Raw genomic sequence first — 26,312 nt, forward strand, 5'->3', positions numbered from 1 at the left:
AGTGCAGCTCTGGAATATAATAAAGGAGGTAACTCAGGATCAGTAATGTAATGTATGTACACTGTGACTGCACCAGCAGAATAGTGAGTGCAGCTCTGGAGTATAATACATGAGGTAACTCAGGATCAGTAATGTAATGTATGTACACAGTGACTGCACCAGCAGAATAGTGAGTGCCGCTCTGGAGTATAATATAGGATGTAACTCAGGATCAGTAATGTAATGTATGTACACAGTGACTGCACCAGCAGAATAGTGAGTGCAGCTCTGGAGTATAATACAGGATGTAACTCAGGATCAGTAATGTAATGTATGTACACAGTGACTGCACCAGCAGAATAGTGAGTGCAGCTCTGGAGTATAATACAGGATGTAACTCAGGATCAGTAATGTAATGTATCTACACAGTGACTACACCAGCAGAATAGTGAGTGCAGCTCTGGAGTACAATACAGGATGTAACTCAGGATCAGTAATGTAATGTATGTACACAGTGACTGCACCAGCAGAATACTGAGTGCAGCTCTGGAGTATAATACAGGATGCAACTCAGGATCAGTAATGTAATGTATGTACACAGTGACTGCACCAGCAGAATACTGAGTGCAGCTCTGGAGTATAATACAGGATGCAACTCAGGATCAGTAATGTAATGTATGTACACAGTGACTGCACCAGCAGAATAGTGAGTGCAACTCAGGAGTATAATACAGGAGGTAACTCAGGATCAGTAATGTAATGTATCTACACAGTGACTACACCAGCAGAATAGTGAGTGCAGCTCTGGAGTATAATACAGGAAGTAACTCAGGATCAGTAATGTAATGTATGTACACAGTGACTGCACCAGCAGAATAGTGAGTGCAGCTCTGGAGTATAATACAGGGTGTAACTCAGGATCAGTAATGTAATGTATGTACACAGTGACTGCACCAGCAGAATAGTGAGTGCAGCTCTGGAGTATAATACAGGAGGTAACTCAGGATCAGTAATGTAATGTATGTACACAGTGACTGCACCAGCAGAATAGTGAGTGCAGCTCTGGAGTATAATACAGGATGTAACTCAGGATCAGTAATGTAATGTTTGTACACAGTGACTGCACCAGCAGAATAGTGAGTGCAGCTCTGGAGTATAATACAGGATGTAACTCAGGATCAGTAATGTAATGTATGTACACACTGACTACACCAGCAGAATAGTGAGTGCAGCACTGGAGTATAATACAGGATGTAACTCAGGATCAGTAATGTAATGTATGTACACAGTGACTGCACCAGCAGAATAGTGAGTGCAGCTCTGGAGTATAATACAGGATGTAACTCAGGATCAGTAATGTAATGTATGTACACAGTGACTGCACCAGCAGAATAGTGAGTGCAGCTCTGGAGTTTAATACAGGAAGTAACTCAGGATCAGTAATGTAATGTATGTACACAGTGATGCACCAGCAGAATAGTGAGTGCAGCTCTGGAGTATAATACCGGATGTATCTCAGGATCAGTAATGTAATGTATGTACAGTGACTGCACCAGCAGAATAGTGAGTGCAGCTCTGGAGTATAATACAGGATGTAACTTAGGATCAGTAATGTAATGTATGCACACAGTGACTGCACCAGCAGAATAGTGAGTGCAGCTCTGGAGTATAATACAGGATGTAACTCAGGATCAGTAATGTAATGTATGTACACAGTGACTGCACCAGCAGAATAGTGACTGCAGCTCTGGAGTATAATACAGGAGGTAAATCAGGATCAGTAATGTAATGTATGTACACAGTGACTGCACCAGCAGAATAGTGAGTGCAGCTCTGGAATATAATAAAGGAGGTAACTCAGGATCAGTAATGTAATGTATGTACACTGTGACTGCACCAGCAGAATAGTGAGTGCAGCTCTGGAGTATAATACATGAGGTAACTCAGGATCAGTAATGTAATGTATGTACACAGTGACTGCACCAGCAGAATAGTGAGTGCCGCTCTGGAGTATAATATAGGATGTAACTCAGGATCAGTAATGTAATGTATGTACACAGTGACTGCACCAGCAGAATAGTGAGTGCAGCTCTGGAGTATAATACAGGATGTAACTCAGGATCAGTAATGTAATGTATGTACACAGTGACTGCACCAGCAGAATAGTGAGTGCAGCTCTGGAGTATAATACAGGATGTAACTCAGGATCAGTAATGTAATGTATCTACACAGTGACTACACCAGCAGAATAGTGAGTGCAGCTCTGGAGTACAATACAGGATGTAACTCAGGATCAGTAATGTAATGTATGTACACAGTGACTGCACCAGCAGAATACTGAGTGCAGCTCTGGAGTATAATACAGGATGCAACTCAGGATCAGTAATGTAATGTATGTACACAGTGACTGCACCAGCAGAATACTGAGTGCAGCTCTGGAGTATAATACAGGATGCAACTCAGGATCAGTAATGTAATGTATGTACACAGTGACTGCACCAGCAGAATAGTGAGTGCAACTCAGGAGTATAATACAGGAGGTAACTCAGGATCAGTAATGTAATGTATCTACACAGTGACTACACCAGCAGAATAGTGAGTGCAGCTCTGGAGTATAATACAGGAAGTAACTCAGGATCAGTAATGTAATGTATGTACACAGTGACTGCACCAGCAGAATAGTGAGTGCAGCTCTGGAGTATAATACAGGAAGTAACTCAGGATCAGTAATGTAATGTATGTACACAGTGACTGCACCAGCAGAATAGTGAGTGCAGCTCTGGAGTATAATACAGGAGGTAACTCAGGATCAGTAAAGTAAGGTATGTACACAGTGACTGCACCAGCTGAATAGTGAGTGCAGCTCTGGAGTATAATACAGGATGTAACTCAGGACCAGTAATGTAATGTATGTACACAGTGACTGCACCAGCAGAATAGTGAGTGCAGCTCTGGAGTATAATACAGGATGTAACTCAGGATCGGTAATATAATGTATGTTCACAGTGACTGCACCAGCAGAATAGTGAGTGCAGCTCTGGAGTATAATACAGGATGTAACTCAAGATCAGTAATGTAATGTATGTACACAGTGACTGCAGCAGCAGAATAGTGAGTGCAGCTCTGGAGTATAATACAGGAGGTAACTCAGGATCAGTAAAGTAATGTATGTACACAGTGACTGCACCAGCAGAATAGTGAGTGCAGCTCTGGAGTATAATACAGGATGTAACGCAGGACCAGTAATGTAATGTATGTACACAGTGACTGCACCAGCAGAATAGTGAGTGCAGCTCTGGAGTATAATACAGGATGTAACTCAGGATCAGTAATATAATGTATGTTCACAGTGACTGCACCAGCAGAATAGTGAATGCAGCTCTGGAGTATAATACAGGATGTAACTCAGGATCAGTAATGTAATGTATGTACACAGTGACTGCACCAGCAGAATAGTGAGTGCAGCTCTGGAGTATAATACAGGATGTAACTCAGGAACAGTAATGTAATGTATGTACACAGTGACTGCACCAGCAGAATAGTGAGTGCAGCTCTGGAGTATAATACAGGATGTAACTCAGGATCAGTAATGTAATGTATGTACACAGTGAATGCACCAGCAGAATAGTGAGTGCAGCTCTGGAGTATAATACAGGATGTAACTCAGGATCAGTAATGTAATGTATGTTCACAGTGACTGCACCAGCAGAATAGTGAATGCAGCTCTGGAGTATAATACAGGATGTAACTCAGGATCAGTAATGTAATGTATGTACACAGTGACTGCACCAGCAGAATAGTGAGTGCAGCTCTGGAGTATAATACAGGAAGTAACTCAGGATCAGTAATGTAATGTATGTACACAGTGACTGCACCAGCAAAATAGTGAGTGCAGCTCTGGAGTATAATACAGGATGTAACTCAGGATCAGTAATGTAATGTATGTACAGTTACTGCACCAGCAGAATAGTGAGTGCAGCTCTGGAGTATAATACAGGATGTAACTCAGGAACAGTAATGTAATGTATGTACACAGTGACTGCACCAGCAGAATAGTGAGTGCAGCTCTGGAGTATAATACAGGATGTAACTCAGGAACAGTAATGTAATGTATGTACACAGTGACTGCACCAGCAGAATAGTGAGTGCAGCTCTGGAGTATAATACAGGATGTAACTCAGGATCAGTAATGTAATGTATGTACACAGTGACTGCACCAGCAGAATAGTGAGTGCAGCTCTGGAGTATAATACAGGAAGTAACTCAGGATCAGTAATGTAATGTATGTACACAGTGACTGCACCAGCAAAATAGTGAGTGCAGCTCTGGAGTATAATACAGGATGTAACTCAGGATCAGTAATGTAATGTATGTACAGTGACTGCACCAGCAGAATAGTGAGTGCAGCTCTGGAGTATAATACAGGATGTAACTCAGGATCAGTAATGTAATGTATGTACAGTGACTGCACCAGCAGAATAGTGAGTGCAGCTCTGGAGTATAATACAGGATGTAACTCAGGATCAGTAATGTAATGTATGTACACAGTGACTGCACCAGCAGAATAGTGAGTGCAGTTCTGGAGTATAATACAGGATGTAACTCAGGATCAGTAATGTAATGTATGTACACAGTGACTGCACCAGCAGAATAGTGAGTGCAGCTCTGGAGTATAATACAGGATGTAACTCAGGATCAGTAATGTAATGTATGTACACAGTGACTGCACCAGCAGAATAGTGAGTGCAGCTCTGGAGTATAATACAGGAGGTAACTCAGGACCAGTAATGTAATGTATGTACACAGTGACTGCACCAGCAGAATAGTGAGTGCAGCTCTGGAGTATAATACAGGAGTTAACTCAGGATCAGTAATGTAATGTATGTACACAGTGACTGCACCTGCAGTATAGTGAGTGCAGCTCTGGAGTATAATACAGGATGTAACTCAGGATCAGTAATGTAATGTATGTACACAGTGACTGCATCAGCAGAATAGTGAGTGCAGCTCTGGAGTATAATACAGGATGTAACTCAGGATCAGTAATGTAATGTATGTACAGTGACTGCATCAGCAGAATAGTGAGGGCAGCTCTGGAGTATAATACAGGAAGTAACTCAGGATCAGTAATGTAATGTATGTACACAGTGACTGCACCAGCAGAATAGTGAGTGCAGCTCTGGAGTATAATACAGGATGTAACTCAGGATCAGTAATGTAATGTATGTACAGTGACTGCACCAGCAGAATAGTGAGTGCAGCTCTGGAGTATAATACAGGATGTAACTCAGGATCAGTAATGTAATGTATGTACACAGTGACTGCACCAGCAGAATAGTGATTGCAGCGCTGGAGTATAATACAGGATATAACTCAGGATCAGTAATGTAATGTATGTACACACTGACTGCACCAGCAGAATAGTGAGTGCAGCTCTGGAGTATAATACAGGATGTAACTCAGGATCAGTAATGTAATGTATGTACACAGTGACTGCACCAGCAGAATAGTGAGTGCAGCTCTGGAGTATAATACAGGATGTAACTCAGGATCAGTAATGTAATGTATGTACACAGTGACTCCATCAGCAGAATAGTGAGTTCAGCTCTGGAGTATAATATAGGATGTAACTCAGGATCTGTAATGTAATGTATGTAAACAGTGACTCCACCAGCAGAATAGTGAGTGCAGCTCTGGAGTATAATACAGGATGTAACTCAGGATCTGTAATGTAATGTATGTAAACAGTGACTCCACCAGCAGAATAGTGAGTGCAGCTCTGGAGTATAATACAGGATGTAACTCAGGATCAGTAATGTAATGTATGTACACACTGACTGCACCAGCAGAATAGTGAGTGCAGCTCTGGAGTATAATACAGGATGTAACTCAGGATCAGTAATGTAATGTATGTACACAGTGACTGCACCAGCAGAATAGTGAGTGCAGCTCTGGAGTATAATACAGTATGTAACTCAGGATCAGTAATGTAATGTATGTACACAGTGACTGCACCAGCAGAATAGTGAGTGCAGCTCTGGAGTATAATACAGGAAGTAACTCAGGATCAGTAATGTAATGTATGTACACAGTGACTGCACCAGCAGAATAGTGAGTGCAGCTCTGCAGTATAATACAGGATGTAATTCGGGATCAGTAATGTAATGTATGCACACAGTGGCTGCACCAGCAGAATAGTGAGTGCAGCTCTGGAGTATAATACAGGATGTAACTCAGGATCAGTAATGTAATGTATGTACACAGTGACTGCACCAGCAGAATAGTGAGTGCAGCTCTGGAGTATAATACAGGATGTAACTCAGGATCAGTAATGTAATGTTTGTACACAGTGACTGCACCAGCAGAATAGTGAGTGCAGCTCTGGAGTATAATACAGGAAGTAACTCAGGATCAGTAATGTAATGTATGTACACAGTGACTGCACCAGCAGAATAGTGAGTGCAGCTCTGGAGTATAATACAGGATGTAACTCAGGATCAGTAATGTAATGTATGTACACAGTGACTGCACCAGCAGAATAGTGAGAGCAGCTCTGGAGTATAATACAGGAGGTAACTCAGGATCAGTAATGTAATGTATTTACACAGTGACTGCACCAGCAGAATAGTGAGTGCAGCTCTGGAGTATAATATAGGATGTAACTCAGGATCAGTAATGTAATGTATGTACACAGTGACTGCACCAGCAGAATAGTGAGTGCAGCTCTGGAGTATAATACAGGATGTAACTCAGGATCAGTAATGTAATGTATGTACACAGTGACTGCACCAGCAGAATAGTGAGTGCAGCTCTGGAGTATAATACAGGGTGTAACTCAGGATCAGTAATGTAATGTATGTACACAGTGACTGCACCAGCAGAATAGTGAGTGCAGCTCTGGAGTATAATACAGGAGGTAACTCAGGATCAGTAATGTAATGTATGTACACAGTGACTGCACCAGCAGAATAGTGAGTGCAGCTCTGGAGTATAATACAGGATGTAACTCAGGATCAGTAATGTAATGTATGTACACAGTGACTGCACCAGCAGAATAGTGAGTGCAGCTCTGGAGTATAATACAGGAGGTAACTCAGGATCAGTAATGTAATGTATGTACACAGTGACTGCACCAGCAGAATAGTGAGTGCAGCTCTGGAGCATAATACAGGATGTAACTCTGGATCAGTAATGTAATGTATGTACACAGTGACTGCACCAGCAGAATAGTGAGTGCAGCTCTGGAGTATAATACAGGATGTAACTCAGGATCAGTAATGTAATGTATGTACACAGTGACTGCACCAGCAGAATAGTGAGTGCAGCTCTGGAGTTTAATACAGGAAGTAACTCTGGATCAGTAATGTAATGTATGTACACAGTGACTGCACCAGCAGAATAGTGAGTGCAGCTCTGGAGTATAATACCGGATGTATCTCAGGATCAGTAATGTAATTTATGTACAGTGACTGCACCAGCAGAATAGTGAGTGCAGCTCTGGAGTATAATACAGGATGTAACTTAGGATCAGTAATGTAATGTATGTACACAGTGACTGCACCAGCAGAATAGTGAGTGCAGCTCTGGAGTATAATACAGGATGTAACTCAGGATCAGTAATGTAATGTATGTACACAGTGACTGCACCAGCAGAATAGTGAGTGCAGCTCTGGAGTATAATACAGGATGTAACTCAGGATCAGTAATGTAATGTATGTACACAGTGACTGCACCAGCAGAATAGTGAGTGCAGCTCTGGAGTATAATACAGGAAGTAACTCAGGATCAGTAATGTAATGTATGTACACAGTGACTGCACCAGCAGAATAGTGAGTGCAGCTCTGGAGTGTAATACAGGATGTAACTCAGGATCAGTAATGTAATGTATGTACAGTGACTGCACCAGCAGAATAGTGAGTGCAGCTCTGGAGTATAATACAGGATGTAACTCAGGATCAGTAATGTAATGTATGTACACAGTGACTGCACCAGCAGAATAGTGAGTGCAGCTCTGGAGTATAATACAGGAAGTAACTCAGGATCAGTAATGTAATGTATGTACACAGTGACTGCACCAGCAGAATAGTGAGTGCAGCTCTGGAGTGTAATACAGGATGTAACTCAGGATCAGTAATGTAATGTATGTACAGTGACTGCACCAGCAGAATAGTGAGTGCAGCTCTGGAGTTATAATACAGGATGTAACTCAGGATCAGTAATGTAATGTATGTACACAGTGACTGCACCAGCAGAATAATGAGTGCAGCTCTGGAGTATAATACAGGATGTAACTCAGGATCAGTAATGTAATGTATGTACACAGTGACTGCACCAGCAGAATAGTGAGTGCAGCTCTGGAGTATAATATAGGATGTAACTCAGGATCCGTAATGTAATGTATGTACACAGTGACTGCACCAGCAGAATAGTGAGTGCAGCTCTGGAGTATAATACAGGATGTAACTCAGGATCAGTAATGTAATGTATGTACACAGTGACTGCACCAGCAGAATAGTGAGTGCAGCTCTGGAGTATAATACAGGATGTAACTCAGGATCAGTAATGTAATGTATGTACACAGTGACTGCACCAGCAGAATAGTGAGTGCAGCTCTGGAGTATAATACAGGAGGTAACTCAGGACCAGTAATGTAATGTATGTACACAGTGACTGCACCAGCAGAATAGTGAGTGCAGCTCTGGAGTATAATACAGGAGGTAACTCAGGATCAGTAATGTAATGTATGTACACAGTGACTGCACCAGCAGAATAGTGAGTGCAGCTCCGGGGTATAATACAGGATGTCACTCAGGATCAGTAATGTAATGTATGTACACAGTGACTGCACCAGCAGAATAGTGAGTGAAGCTCTAGAGTATAATACAGGATGTAACTCAGGATCAGTAAAGTAATGTATGTACATAGTGACTGCACCAGCAGAATAGTGAGTGCAGCTCTGGAGTATAATACAGGAGGTAACTCAGGATCAGTAATGTAATGTATGTACACAGTGACTGCACCAGCAGAATAGTGAGTGCAGCTCTGGAGTGTAATACAGGATGTAACTCAGGATCAGTAATGTAATGTATGTACAGTGACTGCACCAGCAGAATAGTGAGTGCAGCTCTGGAGTTATAATACAGGATGTAACTCAGGATCAGTAATGTAATGTATGTACACAGTGACTGCACCAGCAGAATAGTGAGTGCAGCTCTGGAGTATAATACAGGATGTAACTCAGGATCAGTAATGTAATGTATGTACACAGTGACTGCACCAGCAGAATAGTGAGTGCAGCTCTGGAGTATAATATAGGATGTAACTCAGGATCCGTAATGTAATGTATGTACACAGTGACTGCACCAGCAGAATAGTGAGTGCAGCTCTGGAGTATAATACAGGATGTAACTCAGGATCAGTAATGTAATGTATGTACACAGTGACTGCACCAGCAGAATAGTGAGTGCAGCTCTGGAGTATAATACAGGATGTAACTCAGGATCAGTAATGTAATGTATGTACACAGTGACTGCACCAGCAGAATAGTGAGTGCAGCTCTGGAGTATAATACAGGAGGTAACTCAGGACCAGTAATGTAATGTATGTACACAGTGACTGCACCAGCAGAATAGTGAGTGCAGCTCTGGAGTATAATACAGGAGGTAACTCAGGATCAGTAATGTAATGTATGTACACAGTGACTGCACCAGCAGAATAGTGAGTGCAGCTCCGGGGTATAATACAGGATGTCACTCAGGATCAGTAATGTAATGTATGTACACAGTGACTGCACCAGCAGAATAGTGAGTGAAGCTCTAGAGTATAATACAGGATGTAACTCAGGATCAGTAAAGTAATGTATGTACATAGTGACTGCACCAGCAGAATAGTGAGTGCAGCTCTGGAGTATAATACAGGAGGTAACTCAGGATCAGTAATGTAATGTATGTACACAGTGACTGCACCAGCATAATAGTGAGTGCAGCTCTGGAGTATAATACAGGATGTCATTCAGGATCAGTAATGTAATGTATGTACAAAGTGACTGCACCAGCAGAATAATGAGTGCAGCTCTGGAGTATAATACAGGATGTTACTCAGGATCAGTAATGTAATGTATGTACACAGTGATTGCACCAGCAGAATAGTGAGTGCTGCTCTGGTGTATAATACAGGAGGTAACTCAGGATCAGTAATGTAATGTATGTACACAGTGACTGCACCAGCAGAATAGTGAGTGCAGCTCTGGAGTATAATACAGGATGTAACTCAGGATCAGTACTGCACCAGCAGAATAGTGAGTGCAGCTCTGGGGTATAATACAGGATGTAGCTCAGGATCAGTAATGTAATGTATGTACACAGTGACTGCACCAGCAGAATAGTGAGTGCAGCTCTGGAGTATAATACAGGATGTAACTCAGGATCTGTAATGTAATGTATTTACACAGTGACAGCACCAGCAGAATAGTGAGTGAAGCTCTGGAGTATAATACAGGAGGTAACTCAGGATCAGTAATGTAATGTATGTACACAGTGACTGCACCAGCAGAATAGTGAGCACAGCTCTGGAGTATAATACAGGAGGTAACTCATGATCAGTAATGTAATGTATGTACACAGTGACTCCACCAGCAGTATAGTGAGTGCAGCTCTGGAGTATAATACAGGATGTAACTCAGGATCAGTAATGTAATGTATGTACACAGTGACTCCACCAGCAGTATAGTGAGTGCAGCTCTGGAGTATAATACAGGATGTAACTCTGGATCAGTAATGTAATGTATGTACACAGTGACTGCACCAGCAGAATAGTGAGTGCAGCTCTGGAGTATAATACAGGATGTAACTCAGGACCAGTAATGTAATGTATGTACACAGTGACTGCACCAGCAGAATAGTGAGCGCAGCTCTGGAGTATAATACAGGATGTAACTCAGGATCAGTAATGTAATGTATGTACACAGTGACTGCACCAGCAGAATAGTGAGTGCAGCTCTGGAGTATAATACCGGATGTAACTCAGGATCAGTAATGTAATGTATGTACAGTGACTGCACCAGCAGAATAGTGAGTGCAGCTCTGCAGTATAATACAGGATGTAACTCAGGATCAGTAATGTAATGTATGCACACAGTGACTGCACCAGCAGAATAGTGAGTGCAGCTCTGGAGTATAATACAGGATGTAACTCAGGATCAGTAATGTAATGTATGTACACAGTGACTGCACCAGCAGAATAGTGAGTGCAGCTCTGGAGTATAATACAGGATGTAACTCAGGATCAGTAATGTAATGTATGTACACATTGACTGCACCAGCAGAATAGTGAGTGCAGCTCTGGAGTATAAAACAGGGTGTAACTCAGGATCAGTAATGTAATGTATGTACACAGTGACTGCACCAGCAGAATAGTGAGTGCAGCTCTGGAGTATAATACAGGAGGTAACTCAGGATCAGTAATGTAATGTATGTACACAGTGACTGCACCAGCAGAATAGTGAGTGCAGCTCTGGAGTATAATACAGGATGTAACTCAGGATCAGTAATGTAATGTATGTACACAGTGACTGCACCAGCAGAATAGTGACTGCAGCTCTGGAGTATAATACAGGATGTAACTCAGGATCAGTAATGTAATGTATGTACACAGTGACTGCACCAGCAGAATAGTGAGTGCAGCTCTGGAGTATAATACAGGATGTAACTCAGGATCAGTAATGTAATGTATGTACACAGTTACTGCACCAGCAGAATAGTGAGTGCAGCTCTGGAGTATAATACAGGATGTAACTCAGGATCAGTAATGTAATGTATGTACACAGTGACTGCACCAGCAGAATAGTGAGTGCAGCTCTGGAGGATAATACAGGATGTAACTCAGGATCAGTAATGTAATGTATGTAGACAGAGACTTCACCAGCAGAATAGTGAGTGCAGCTCTGGAGTATAATACAGGATGTAACTCAGGATCAGTAATGTAATGTATGTACACAGTGACTGCACCAGCAGAATAGTGAGTGCAGCTCTGGAGTATAATACAGGATGTAACTCAGGATCAGTAATGTAATGTATGTACACAGTGACTGCACCAACAGAATAGTGAGTGCTGCTCTGGAGTATAATACAGGATGTAACTCAGGATCAGTAATGTAATGTATGTACGCAGTGACTGCACCAGCAGAATAGTGAGTGCTGCTCTGGAGTATAATACAGGATGTAACTCAGGATCAGTAATGTAATGTATGTACACAGTGACTGCACCAGCAGAATAGTGAGTGCAGCTCTGGAGTATAATACAGGATGTAACTCAGGATCAGTAATGTAATGTATGTACACAGTGACTGCACCAGCAGAATAGTGAGTGCAGCTCTGGAGTATAATACAGGATGTAACTCAGGATCAGTAATGTAATGTATGTACACAGTGACTGCACCAGCAGAATAGTGAGTGCAGCTCTGGAGTATAATACAGGAGGTAACTCAGGATCAGTAAAGTAATGTATTTACACAGTGACTGCACCAGCAGAATAGTGAGTGCAGCTCTGGAGTATAATACAGGATGTATCTCAGGATCAGTAATGTAATGTATGTACACAGTGACTGCACCAGCAGAATAGTGAGTGCAGCTCTGGAGTATAATACAGGATGTAACTCAGGATCATTAATGTAATGTATGTACACAGTGACTGCACCAGCAGAATAGTGAGTGCAGCTCTGGAGTATAATACAGGATGTAACTCAGGATCAGTAATGTAATGTATGTACACAGAGACTGCACCAGCAGAATAGTGAGTGCAGCTCTGGAGTATAATACAGGATGTAACTCAGGATCAGTAATGTAATGTATGTACACAGTGACTGCACCAGCAGAATAGTGAGTGCAGCTCTGGAGTATAATACAAGATGTAACTCAGGATCAGTAATGTAATGTATGTACACAGTGACTGCACCAGCAGAATAGTGAGTGCAGCTCTGGAGTATAATACAGGAGGTAACTCAGGACCAGTAATGTAATGTATGTAAACAGTGACTGCACCAGCAGAATAGTGAGTGCAGCTCTGGAGTATAATACAGGATGTAACTCAGGATCAGTAATGTAATGTATGTACACAGTGATTGCCCAAGCAGAATAGTGAGTGCAGCTCCGGGGTATAATACAGGATGTCACTCAGGATCAGTAATGTAATGTATGTACACAGTGACTGCACCAGCAGAATAGTGAGTGAAGCTCTAGAGTATAATACAGGATGTAACTCAGGATCAGTAATGTAATGTATGTACACAGTGATTGCAACAGCAGAATAGTGAGTGCTGCTCTGGTGTATAATACAGGAGGTAACTCAGCATCAGTAATGTGATGTATGTACACGGTGATCGCACCAGCAGAATAGTGAGTACAGCTCTGGAGTATAATACAGGATGTAACTCAGGATCAGTAATGTAATGTATGTACACAGTGATTGCACCAGCAGAATAGTGAGTGCAGCTCTGGAGTATAATACAGGATGTAACTCAGGATCAGTAATGTAATGTATGTACATAGTGACTGCACCAGCAGAATAGTGAGTGCAGCTCTGGAGTATAATACAGGATGTAACTCAGGATCAGTAATGTAATGTATGTACACAGTGACTGCACCAGCAAAATAGTGAGTGCAGCTCTGGAGTATAATACAGGATGTTACACAGGATCAGTAATGTAATGTATGTACACAGTGACTGCACCAGCAGAATAGTGAGTGCAGCTCTGGAGTATAATACAGGAGGTAACTCAGGATCAGTAATGTAATGTATGTACACAGTGACTGCACCAGCAGAATAGTGAGTGCAGCTCTGGAGTATAATGAAGGATGTAACTCAGGATCAGTAATGTAATGTATGTACACAGTGACTGCACCAGCAGAATAGTGAGTGCAGCTCCGGAGTATAATACAGGATGTAACTCAGGATCAGTAATGTAATGTATGTACATAGTGACTGCACCAGCAGAATAGTGAGTGCAGCTCTGGAGTATAATACAGGATGTAACTCAGGATCAGTAATGTAATGTATGTACACAGTGACTGCACCAGCAGAATAGTGAGTGCAGCTCTGGAGTATAATACAGGATGTAACTCAGGATCAGTAATGTAATGTATGTACACAGTGACTGCACCAGAAGAATAGTGAGTGCAGCTCTGGAGTATAATACAGGATGTAACTCAGGATCAGTAATGTAATGTATGTACACAGTGACTGCACCAGCAGAACAGTGAGTGCAGCTCTGGAGTATAATACAGGATGTTACACAGGATCAGTAATTTAATGTATGTACACAGTGACTGCACCAGCAGAATAGTGAGTGCAGCTCTGGAGTATAATGAAGGATGTAACTCAGGATCAGTAATGTAATGTATGTACACAGTGACTGCACCAGCAGAACAGTGAGTGCAGCTCTGGAGTATAATGCAGGATGTAACTCAGGATCAGTAATGTAATGTATGTACGCAGTGACTGCACCAGCAGAATAGTGAGTGCAGCTCTGGAGTATAATACAGGATGTAACTCAGGATCAGTAATGTAATGTATGTACACAGTGACTGCACCAGCAGAATAGTGAGTGCAGCTCTGGAGTATAATACAGGATGTAACTCAGGATCAGTAATGTAATGTATGTACACAGTGACTGCACCGGCAGAATAGTGAGTGCAGCTCTGGAGTATAATACAGGTTGTAACTCAGGATCAGTAATGTAATGTATGTACACAGTGACTGCACCAGCAGAATAGTGAGTGCAGCTCTGGAGTATAATACAGGATGTAACTCAGGATCAGTAATGTAATGTATGTACACAGTGACTGCACCAGCAGAATAGTGAGTGCTGCTCTGGAGTATAATACAGGATGTAACTCAGGATCAGTAATGTAATGTATGTACGCAGTGACTGCACCAGCAGAATAGTGAGTGCTGCTCTGGAGTATAATACAGGATGTAACTCAGGATCAGTAATGTAATGTATGTACACAGTGACTGCACCAGCAGAATAGTGAGTGCAGCTCTGGAGTATAATACAGGATATAACTCAGGATCAGTAATGTAATGTATGTGCACAGTGACTGCACCAGCAGAATAGTGAGTGCAGCTCTGGAGTATAATACAGGATGTAACTCAGGATCAGTAATGTAATGTATGTACACAGTGACTGCACCAGCAGAATAGTGAGTGCAGCTCTGGAGTATAATACAGGAGGTAACTCAGGATCAGTAAAGTAATGTATTTACACAGTGACTGCACCAGCAGAATAGTGAGTGCAGCTCTGGAGTATAATACAGGAGGTAACTCAGGATCAGTAATGTAATGTATGTACACAGTGACTGCACCAGCAGAATAGTGAGTGCAGCTCTGGAGTATAATACAGGATGTAACTCAGGATCAGTAATGTAATGTATGTACACAGTGACTGCACCAGCAGAATAGTGAGTGCAGCTCTGGAGTATAATACAGGATGTAACTCAGGATCAGTAATGTAATGTATGTACACAGTGACTGCACCAGCAGAATAGTGAGTGCAGCTCTGGAGTATAATACAGGATGTAACTCAGGATCAGTAATGTATGTACACAGAGACTGCACCAGCAGAATAGTGAGTGCAGCTCTGGAGTATAATACAGGATGTAACTCAGGATCAGTAATGTAATGTATGTACACAGTGACTGCACCAGCAGAATAGTGAGTGCAGCTCTGGAGTATAATACAGGATGTAACTCAGGATCAGTAATGAGTGCTGCTCTGGTGTATAATACAGGAGGTAACTCAGGATCAGTAATGTAATGTATGTACACAGTGACTGCACCAGCAGAATAGTGAGTGCAGCTCTGGAGTATAATACAGGAGGTAACTCAGGATCAGTAAAGTAATGTTTGTACACAGAAACTGCACCAGCAGAATAGTGAGTGCAGCTTTGGAGTATAATACAGGATGTAACTCAGGATCAGTAATGTAATGTATGTACACAGTGACTGCACCAGCAGAATAGTGAGTGCAGCTCTGGAGTATAATACAGGATGTAACTCAGGATCAGTAATGTAATGTATGTACACAGTGACTGCACCAGCAGAATAGTGAGTGCAGCTCTGGAGTATAATACAGGAGGTAACTCAGGATCAGTAATGTAATGTATGTACAGTGACTGCACCAGCAGAATAGTGAGTGCAGCTCTGGAGTATAATACAGGAGGTAACTCAGGATCAGTAATGTAATGTATGTACAGTGACTGCACCAGCAGAATAGTGAGTGCAGCTCTGGAGTATAAAACAGGATGCAACTCAGGATCAGTAATGTAATGTATGTACACAGTGACTGCACCAGCTGAATAGTGAGTGCAGCTCTGGAGTATAATACAGGAAGTAACTCAGGATCAGTAATGTAATGTATGTACACAGTGACTGCACCAGCAGAATAGTGAGTGCAGCTCTGGAGTATAAAACAGGATGCAACTCAGGATCAGTAATGTAATGTATGTACACAGTGACTGCACCAGCAGAATAGTGAGTGCAGCTCTGGAGTATAATACAGGAGGTAACTCAGGATCAGTAATGTAATGTATGTACAGTGACTGCACCAGCAGAATAGTGAGTGCAGCTCTGGAGTATAATACAGGATGTAACTCAGGATCAGTAATGTAATGTATGTACAGTGACTGCACCAGCAGAATAGTGAGTGCAGCTCTGGAGTATAATACAGGAAGTAACTCAGGATCAGTAATGTAATGTATGTACTCAGTGACTGCACCAGCAGAATAGTGAGTGCAGCTCTGGAGTATAAAACAGGATGTAACTCAGGATCAGTAATGTAATGTATGTACACCGTGACTGCACCAGCAGAATAGTGAGTGCAGCTCTGGAGTATAATACAGGATGTAACTCATGATCAGTAATGTAATGTATGTACACAGTAACTGCACCGGCAGAATAGTGAGTGCAGCTGTGGAGTATAATACAGGAGGTAACTCAGGATCAGTAATGTAATGTATGTACACAGTGACTGCACCAGCAGAATAGTGAGTGCAGCTCTGGAGTATAATACAGGATGTAACTCAGGATCAGTAATGTAATGTATGTACACAGTGACTCCACCAGCAGAATAGTGAGTGCAGCTCTGGAGTATAATACAGCATGTAACTCAGGATCAGTAATGTAATGTATGTACAAAGTGACTGCACCAGCAGAATAATGAGTGCAGCTCTGGAGTATAATACAGGATGTTACTCAGGATCAGTAATGTAATGTATGTACACAGTGACTGCACCAGCAGAATAGTGAGTGCAGCTCTGGAGTATAATACAGGAGGTAACTCAGGATCAGTAATGTAATGTATGTACACAGTGACTGCACCAGCAGAATAGTGAGTGCAGCTCTGGAGTATAATACAGGATGTAACTCAGGATCAGTACTGCACCAGCAGAATAGTGAGTGCAGCTCTGGGGTATAATACAGGATGTAGCTCAGGATCAGTAATGTAATGTATGTACACAGTGACTGCACCAGCAGAATAGTGAGTGCAGCTCTGGAGTATAATACAGGATGTAACTCAGGATCTGTAATGTAATGTATTTACACAGTGACTGCACCAGCAGAATAGTGAGTGCAGCTCTGGAGTATAATACAGGATGTAACTCAGGATCAGTAATGTAATGTATGTACACAGTGACTGCACCAGCAGAATAGTGAGTGCAGCTCTGGAGTATAATACAGGAGGTAACTCAGGATCAGTAATGTAATGTATGTACACAGTGACTCCACCAGCAGAATAGTGAGTGCAGCTCTGGAGTATAATACAGCATGTAACTCAGGATCAGTAATGTAATGTATGTACAAAGTGACTGCACCAGCAGAATAATGAGTGCAGCTCTGGAGTATAATACAGGATGTTACTCAAGATCAGTAATGTAATGTATGTACACAGTGACTGCACCAGCAGAATAGTGAGTGCAGCTCTGGAGTATAATACAGGATGTAACTCAGGATCAGTAATGTAATGTATGTACACAGTGACTCCACCAGCAGAATAGTGAGTGCAGCTCTGGAGTATAATACAGCATGTAACTCAGGATCAGTAATGTAATGTATGTACAAAGTGACTGCACCAGCAGAATAATGAGTGCAGCTCTGGAGTATAATACAGGATGTTACTCAGGATCAGTAATGTAATGTATGTACACAGTGACTGCACCAGCAGAATAGTGAGTGCAGCTCTGGAGTATAATACAGGAGGTAACTCAGGATCAGTAATGTAATGTATGTACACAGTGACTGCACCAGCAGAATAGTGAGTGCAGCTCTGGAGTATAATACAGGATGTAACTCAGGATCAGTACTGCACCAGCAGAATAGTGAGTGCAGCTCTGGGGTATAATACAGGATGTAGCTCAGGATCAGTAATGTAATGTATGTACACAGTGACTGCACCAGCAGAATAGTGAGTGCAGCTCTGGAGTATAATACAGGATGTAACTCAGGATCTGTAATGTAATGTATTTACACAGTGACTGCACCAGCAGAATAGTGAGTGCAGCTCTGGAGTATAATACAGGATGTAACTCAGGATCAGTAATGTAATGTATGTACACAGTGACTGCACCAGCAGAATAGTGAGTGCAGCTCTGGAGTATAATACAGGAGGTAACTCAGGATCAGTAATGTATGTACACAGAGACTGCACCAGCAGAATAGTGAGTGCAGCTCTGGAGTATAATACAGGATGTAACTCATGATCAGTAATGTAATGTATGTACACAGTGACTGCACCAGCAGAATAGTGAGTGCAGCTCTGGAGTATAATACAGGATGTAACTCAGGATCAGTAATGTAATGTATGTACACAGTGACTGCACCAGCAGAATAGTGAGTGCAGCTCTGGAGTATAATACAGGAGGTAACTCAGGACCAGTAATGTAATGTATGTAAACAGTGACTGCACCAGCAGAATAGTGAGTGCAGCTCTGGAGTATAATACAGGATGTAACTCAGGATCAGTAATGTAATGTATGTACACAGTGACTGCCCAAGCAGAATAGTGAGTGCAGCTCCGGGGTATAATACAGGATGTCACTCAGGATCAGTAATGTAATGTATGTACACAGTGACTGCACCAGCAGAATAGTGAGTGAAGCTCTAGAGTATAATACAGGATGTAACTCAGGATCAGTAATGTAATGTATGTACACAGTGATTGCAACAGCAGAATAGTGAGTGCTGCTCTGGTGTATAATACAGGAGGTAACTCAGGATCAGTAATGTAATGTATGTACACAGTGACTGCACCAGCAGAATAGTGAGTGCAGCTCTGGAGTATAATACAGGAGGTAACTCAGGATCAGTAAAGTAATGTATGTACACAGAAACTGCACCAGCAGAATAGTGAGTGCAGCTTTGGAGTATAATACAGGATGTAACTCAGGATCAGTAATGTAATGTATGTACACAGTGACTGTACCAGCAGAATAGTGAGTGCAGCTCTGGAGTATAATACAGGATGTAACTCAGGATCAGTAATGTAATGTATGTACACAGTGACTGCACCAGCAGAATAGTGAGTGCAGCTCTGGAGTATAATACAGGAGGTAACTCAGGATCAGTAATGTAATGTATGTACAGTGACTGCACCAGCAGAATAGTGAGTGCAGCTCTGGAGTATAATACAGGAGGTAACTCAGGATCAGTAATGTAATGTATGTACAGTGACTGCACCAGCAGAATAGTGAGTGCAGCTCTGGAGTATAAAACAGGATGCAACTCAGGATCAGTAATGTAATGTATGTACACAGTGACTGCACCAGCTGAATAGTGAGTGCAGCTCTGGAGTATAATACAGGAAGTAACTCAGGATCAGTAATGTAATGTATGTACACAGTGACTGCACCAGCAGAATAGTGAGTGCAGCTCTGGAGTATAAAACAGGATGCAACTCAGGATCAGTAATGTAATGTATGTACACAGTGACTGCACCAGCAGAATAGTGAGTGCAGCTCTGGAGTATAATACAGGAGGTAACTCAGGATCAGTAATGTAATGTATGTACAGTGACTGCACCAGCAGAATAGTGAGTGCAGCTCTGGAGTATAATATAGGATGTAACTCAGGATCAGTAATGTAATGTATGTACAGTGACTGCACCAGCAGAATAGTGAGTGCAGCTCTGGAGTATAATACAGGAAGTAACTCAGGATCAGTAATGTAATGTATGTACTCAGTGACTGCACCAGCAGAATAGTGAGTGCAGCTCTGGAGTATAAAACAGGATGTAACTCAGGATCAGTAATGTAATGTATGTACACCGTGACTGCACCAGCAGAATAGTGAGTGCAGCTCTGGAGTATAATACAGGATGTAACTCATGATCAGTAATGTAATGTATGTACACAGTAACTGCACCGGCAGAATAGTGAGTGCAGCTGTGGAGTATAATACAGGAGGTAACTCAGGATCAGTAATGTAATGTATGTACACAGTGACTGCACCAGCAGAATAGTGAGTGCAGCTCTGGAGTATAATACAGGATGTAACTCAGGATCAGTAATGTAATGTATGTACACAGTGACTGCACCAGCAGAATAGTGAGTGCAGCTCTGGAGTATAATACAGGATGTAACTCAGGATCAGTAATGTAATGTATGTACACAGTGACTCCACCAGCAGAATAGTGAGTGCAGCTCTGGAGTATAATACAGCATGTAACTCAGGATCAGTAATGTAATGTATGTACAAAGTGACTGCACCAGCAGAATAATGAGTGCAGCTCTGGAGTATAATACAGGATGTTACTCAGGATCAGTAATGTAATGTATGTACACAGTGATTGCACCAGCAGAATAGTGAGTGCTGCTCTGGTGTATAATACAGGAGGTAACTCAGGATCAGTAATGTAATGTATGTACACAGTGACTGCACCAGCAGAATAGTGAGTGCAGCTCTGGAGTATAATACAGGATGTAACTCAGGATCAGTACTGCACCAGCAGAATAGTGAGTGCAGCTCTGGGGTATAATACAGGATGTAGCTCAGGATCAGTAATGTAATGTATGTACACAGTGACTGCACCAGCAGAATAGTGAGTGCAGCTCTGGAGTATAATACAGGATGTAACTCAGGATCTGTAATGTAATGTATTTACACAGTGACAGCACCAGCAGAATAGTGAGTGAAGCTCTGGAGTATAATACAGGAGGTAACTCAGGATCAGTAATGTAATGTATGTACACAGTGACTGCACCAGCAGAATAGTGAGCACAGCTCTGGAGTATAATACAGGAGGTAACTCATGATCAGTAATGTAATGTATGTACACAGTGACTCCACCAGCAGTATAGTGAGTGCAGCTCTGGAGTATAATACAGGATGTAACTCAGGATCAGTAATGTAATGTATGTACACAGTGACTGCCCAAGCAGAATAGTGAGTGCAGCTCCGGGGTATAATACAGGATGTCACTCAGGATCAGTAATGTAATGTATGTACACAGTGACTGCACCAGCAGAATAGTGAGTGAAGCTCTAGAGTATAATACAGGATGTAACTCAGGATCAGTAATGTAATGTATGTACACAGTGATTGCAACAGCAGAATAGTGAGTGCTGCTCTGGTGTATAATACAGGAGGTAACTCAGGATCAGTAATGTAATGTATGTACACAGTGACTGCACCAGCAGAATAGTGAGTGCAGCTCTGGAGTATAATACAGGAGGTAACTCAGGATCAGTAAAGTAATGTATGTACACAGAAACTGCACCAGCAGAATAGTGAGTGCAGCTTTGGAGTATAATACAGGATGTAACTCAGGATCAGTAATGTAATGTATGTACACAGTGACTGTACCAGCAGAATAGTGAGTGCAGCTCTGGAGTATAATACAGGATGTAACTCAGGATCAGTAATGTAATGTATGTACACAGTGACTGCACCAGCAGAATAGTGAGTGCAGCTCTGGAGTATAATACAGGAGGTAACTCAGGATCAGTAATGTAATGTATGTACAGTGACTGCACCAGCAGAATAGTGAGTGCAGCTCTGGAGTATAATACAGGAGGTAACTCAGGATCAGTAATGTAATGTATGTACAGTGACTGCACCAGCAGAATAGTGAGTGCAGCTCTGGAGTATAAAACAGGATGCAACTCAGGATCAGTAATGTAATGTATGTACACAGTGACTGCACCAGCTGAATAGTGAGTGCAGCTCTGGAGTATAATACAGGAAGTAACTCAGGATCAGTAATGTAATGTATGTACACAGTGACTGCACCAGCAGAATAGTGAGTGCAGCTCTGGAGTATAAAACAGGATGCAACTCAGGATCAGTAATGTAATGTATGTACACAGTGACTGCACCAGCAGAATAGTGAGTGCAGCTCTGGAGTATAATACAGGAGGTAACTCAGGATCAGTAATGTAATGTATGTACAGTGACTGCACCAGCAGAATAGTGAGTGCAGCTCTGGAGTATAATACAGGATGTAACTCAGGATCAGTAATGTAATGTATGTACAGTGACTGCACCAGCAGAATAGTGAGTGCAGCTCTGGAGTATAATACAGGAAGTAACTCAGGATCAGTAATGTAATGTATGTACTCAGTGACTGCACCAGCAGAATAGTGAGTGCAGCTCTGGAGTATAAAACAGGATGTAACTCAGGATCAGTAATGTAATGTATGTACACCGTGACTGCACCAGCAGAATAGTGAGTGCAGCTCTGGAGTATAATACAGGATGTAACTCATGATCAGTAATGTAATGTATGTACACAGTAACTGCACCGGCAGAATAGTGAGTGCAGCTGTGGAGTATAATACAGGAGGTAACTCAGGATCAGTAATGTAATGTATGTACACAGTGACTGCACCAGCAGAATAGTGAGTGCAGCTCTGGAGTATAATACAGGATGTAACTCAGGATCAGTAATGTAATGTATGTACACAGTGACTGCACCAGCAGAATAGTGAGTGCAGCTCTGGAGTATAATACAGGATGTAACTCAGGATCAGTAATGTAATGTATGTACACAGTGACTCCACCAGCAGAATAGTGAGTGCAGCTCTGGAGTATAATACAGCATGTAACTCAGGATCAGTAATGTAATGTATGTACAAAGTGACTGCACCAGCAGAATAATGAGTGCAGCTCTGGAGTATAATACAGGATGTTACTCAGGATCAGTAATGTAATGTATGTACACAGTGATTGCACCAGCAGAATAGTGAGTGCTGCTCTGGTGTATAATACAGGAGGTAACTCAGGATCAGTAATGTAATGTATGTACACAGTGACTGCACCAGCAGAATAGTGAGTGCAGCTCTGGAGTATAATACAGGATGTAACTCAGGATCAGTACTGCACCAGCAGAATAGTGAGTGCAGCTCTGGGGTATAATACAGGATGTAGCTCAGGATCAGTAATGTAATGTATGTACACAGTGACTGCACCAGCAGAATAGTGAGTGCAGCTCTGGAGTATAATACAGGATGTAACTCAGGATCTGTAATGTAATGTATTTACACAGTGACAGCACCAGCAGAATAGTGAGTGAAGCTCTGGAGTATAATACAGGAGGTAACTCAGGATCAGTAATGTAATGTATGTACACAGTGACTGCACCAGCAGAATAGTGAGCACAGCTCTGGAGTATAATACAGGAGGTAACTCATGATCAGTAATGTAATGTATGTACACAGTGACTCCACCAGCAGTATAGTGAGTGCAGCTCTGGAGTATAATACAGGATGTAACTCAGGATCAGTAATGTAATGTATGTACACAGTGACTCCACCAGCAGTATAGTGAGTGCAGCTCTGGAGTATAATACAGGATGTAACTCTGGATCAGTAATGTAATGTATGTACACAGTGACTGCACCAGCAGAATAGTGAGTGCAGCTCTGGAGTATAATACAGGATGTAACTCAGGACCAGTAATGTAATGTATGTACACAGTGACTGCACCAGCAGAATAGTGAGCGCAGCTCTGGAGTATAATACAGGATGTAACTCAGGATCAGTAATGTAATGTATGTACACAGTGACTGCACCAGCAGAATAGTGAGTGCAGCTCTGGAGTATAATACAGGATGTAACTCAGGATCAGTAATGTAATGTATGTACACAGTGACTGCACCAGCAGAATAGTGAGTGCAGCTCTGGAGTATAATACCGGATGTAACTCAGGATCAGTAATGTAATGTATGTACAGTGACTGCACCAGCAGAATAGTGAGTGCAGCTCTGCAGTATAATACAGGATGTAACTCAGGATCAGTAATGTAATGTATGCACACAGTGACTGCACCAGCAGAATAGTGAGTGCAGCTCTGGAGTATAATACAGGATGTAACTCAGGATCAGTAATGTAATGTATGTACACAGTGACTGCACCAGCAGAATAGTGAGTGCAGCTCTGGAGTATAATACAGGATGTAACTCAGGATCAGTAATGTAATGTATGTACACATTGACTGCACCAGCAGAATAGTGAGTGCAGCTCTGGAGTATAATACAGGGTGTAACTCAGGATCAGTAATGTAATGTATGTACACAGTGACTGCACCAGCAGAATAGTGAGTGCAGCTCTGGAGTATAATACAGGAGGTAACTCAGGATCAGTAATGTAATGTATGTACACAGTGACTGCACCAGCAGAATAGTGAGTGCAGCTCTGGAGTATAATACAGGATGTAACTCAGGATCAGTAATGTAATGTATGTATACAGTGACTGCACCAGCAGAATAGTGACTGCAGCTCTGGAGTATAATACAGGATGTAACTCAGGATCAGTAATGTAATGTATGTACACAGTGACTGCACCAGCAGAATAGTGAGTGCAGCTCTGGAGTATAATACAGGATGTAACTCAGGATCAGTAATGTAATGTATGTACACAGTTACTCCACCAGCAGAATAGTGAGTGCAGCTCTGGAGTATAATACAGCATGTAACTCAGGATCAGTAATGTAATGTATGTACAAAGTGACTGCACCAGCAGAATAATGAGTGCAGCTCTGGAGTATAATACAGGATGTTACTCAGGATCAGTAATGTAATGTATGTACACAGTGATTGCACCAGCAGAATAGTGAGTGCTGCTCTGGTGTATAATACAGGAGGTAACTCAGGATCAGTAAAGTAATGTATGTACACAGTGACTGCACCAGCAGAATAGTGAGTGCAGCTCTGGAGTATAATACAGGATGTAACTCAGGATCAGTACTGCACCAGCAGAATAGTGAGTGCAGCTCTGGGGTATAATACAGGATGTAGCTCAGGATCAGTAATGTAATGTATGTACACAGTGACTGCACCAGCAGAATAGTGAGTGCAGCTCTGGAGTATAATACAGGATGTAACTCAGGATCTGTAATGTAATGTATTTACACAGTGACAGCACCAGCAGAATAGTGAGTGAAGCTCTGGAGTATAATACAGGAGGTAACTCAGGATCAGTAATGTAATGTATGTACACAGTGACTGCACCAGCAGAATAGTGAGCACAGCTCTGGAGTATAATACAGGAGGTAACTCATGATCAGTAATGTAATGTATGTACACAGTGACTCCACCAGCAGTATAGTGAGTGCAGCTCTGGAGTATAATACAGGATGTAACTCAGGATCAGTAATGTAATGTATGTACACAGTGACTCCACCAGCAGTATAGTGAGTGCAGCTCTGGAGTATAATACAGGATGTAACTCTGGATCAGTAATGTAATGTATGTACACAGTGACTGCACCAGCAGAATAGTGAGTGCAGCTCTGGAGTATAATACAGGATGTAACTCAGGACCAGTAATGTAATGTATGTACACAGTGACTGCACCAGCAGAATAGTGAGCGCAGCTCTGGAGTATAATACAGGATGTAACTCAGGATCAGTAATGTAATGTATGTACACAGTGACTGCACCAGCAGAATAGTGAGTGCAGCTCTGGAGTATAATACAGGATGTAACTCAGGATCAGTAATGTAATGTATGTACACAGTGACTGCACCAGCAGAATAGTGAGTGCAGCTCTGGAGTATAATACCGGATGTAACTCAGGATCAGTAATGTAATGTATGTACAGTGACTGCACCAGCAGAATAGTGAGTGCAGCTCTGCAGTATAATACAGGATGTAACTCAGGATCAGTAATGTAATGTATGCACACAGTGACTGCACCAGCAGAATAGTGAGTGCAGCTCTGGAGTATAATACAGGATGTAACTCAGGATCAGTAATGTAATGTATGTACACAGTGACTGCACCAGCAGAATAGTGAGTGCAGCTCTGGAGTATAATACAGGATGTAACTCAGGATCAGTAATGTAATG

The sequence above is a fragment of the Phyllobates terribilis genome, unplaced genomic scaffold, assembly GCF_046119375.1.
Source record: "Phyllobates terribilis strain yellow unplaced genomic scaffold, ASM4611937v1 Scaffold_2__4_contigs__length_985480577, whole genome shotgun sequence".
NCBI lineage: Eukaryota > Metazoa > Chordata > Amphibia > Anura > Dendrobatidae > Phyllobates > Phyllobates terribilis.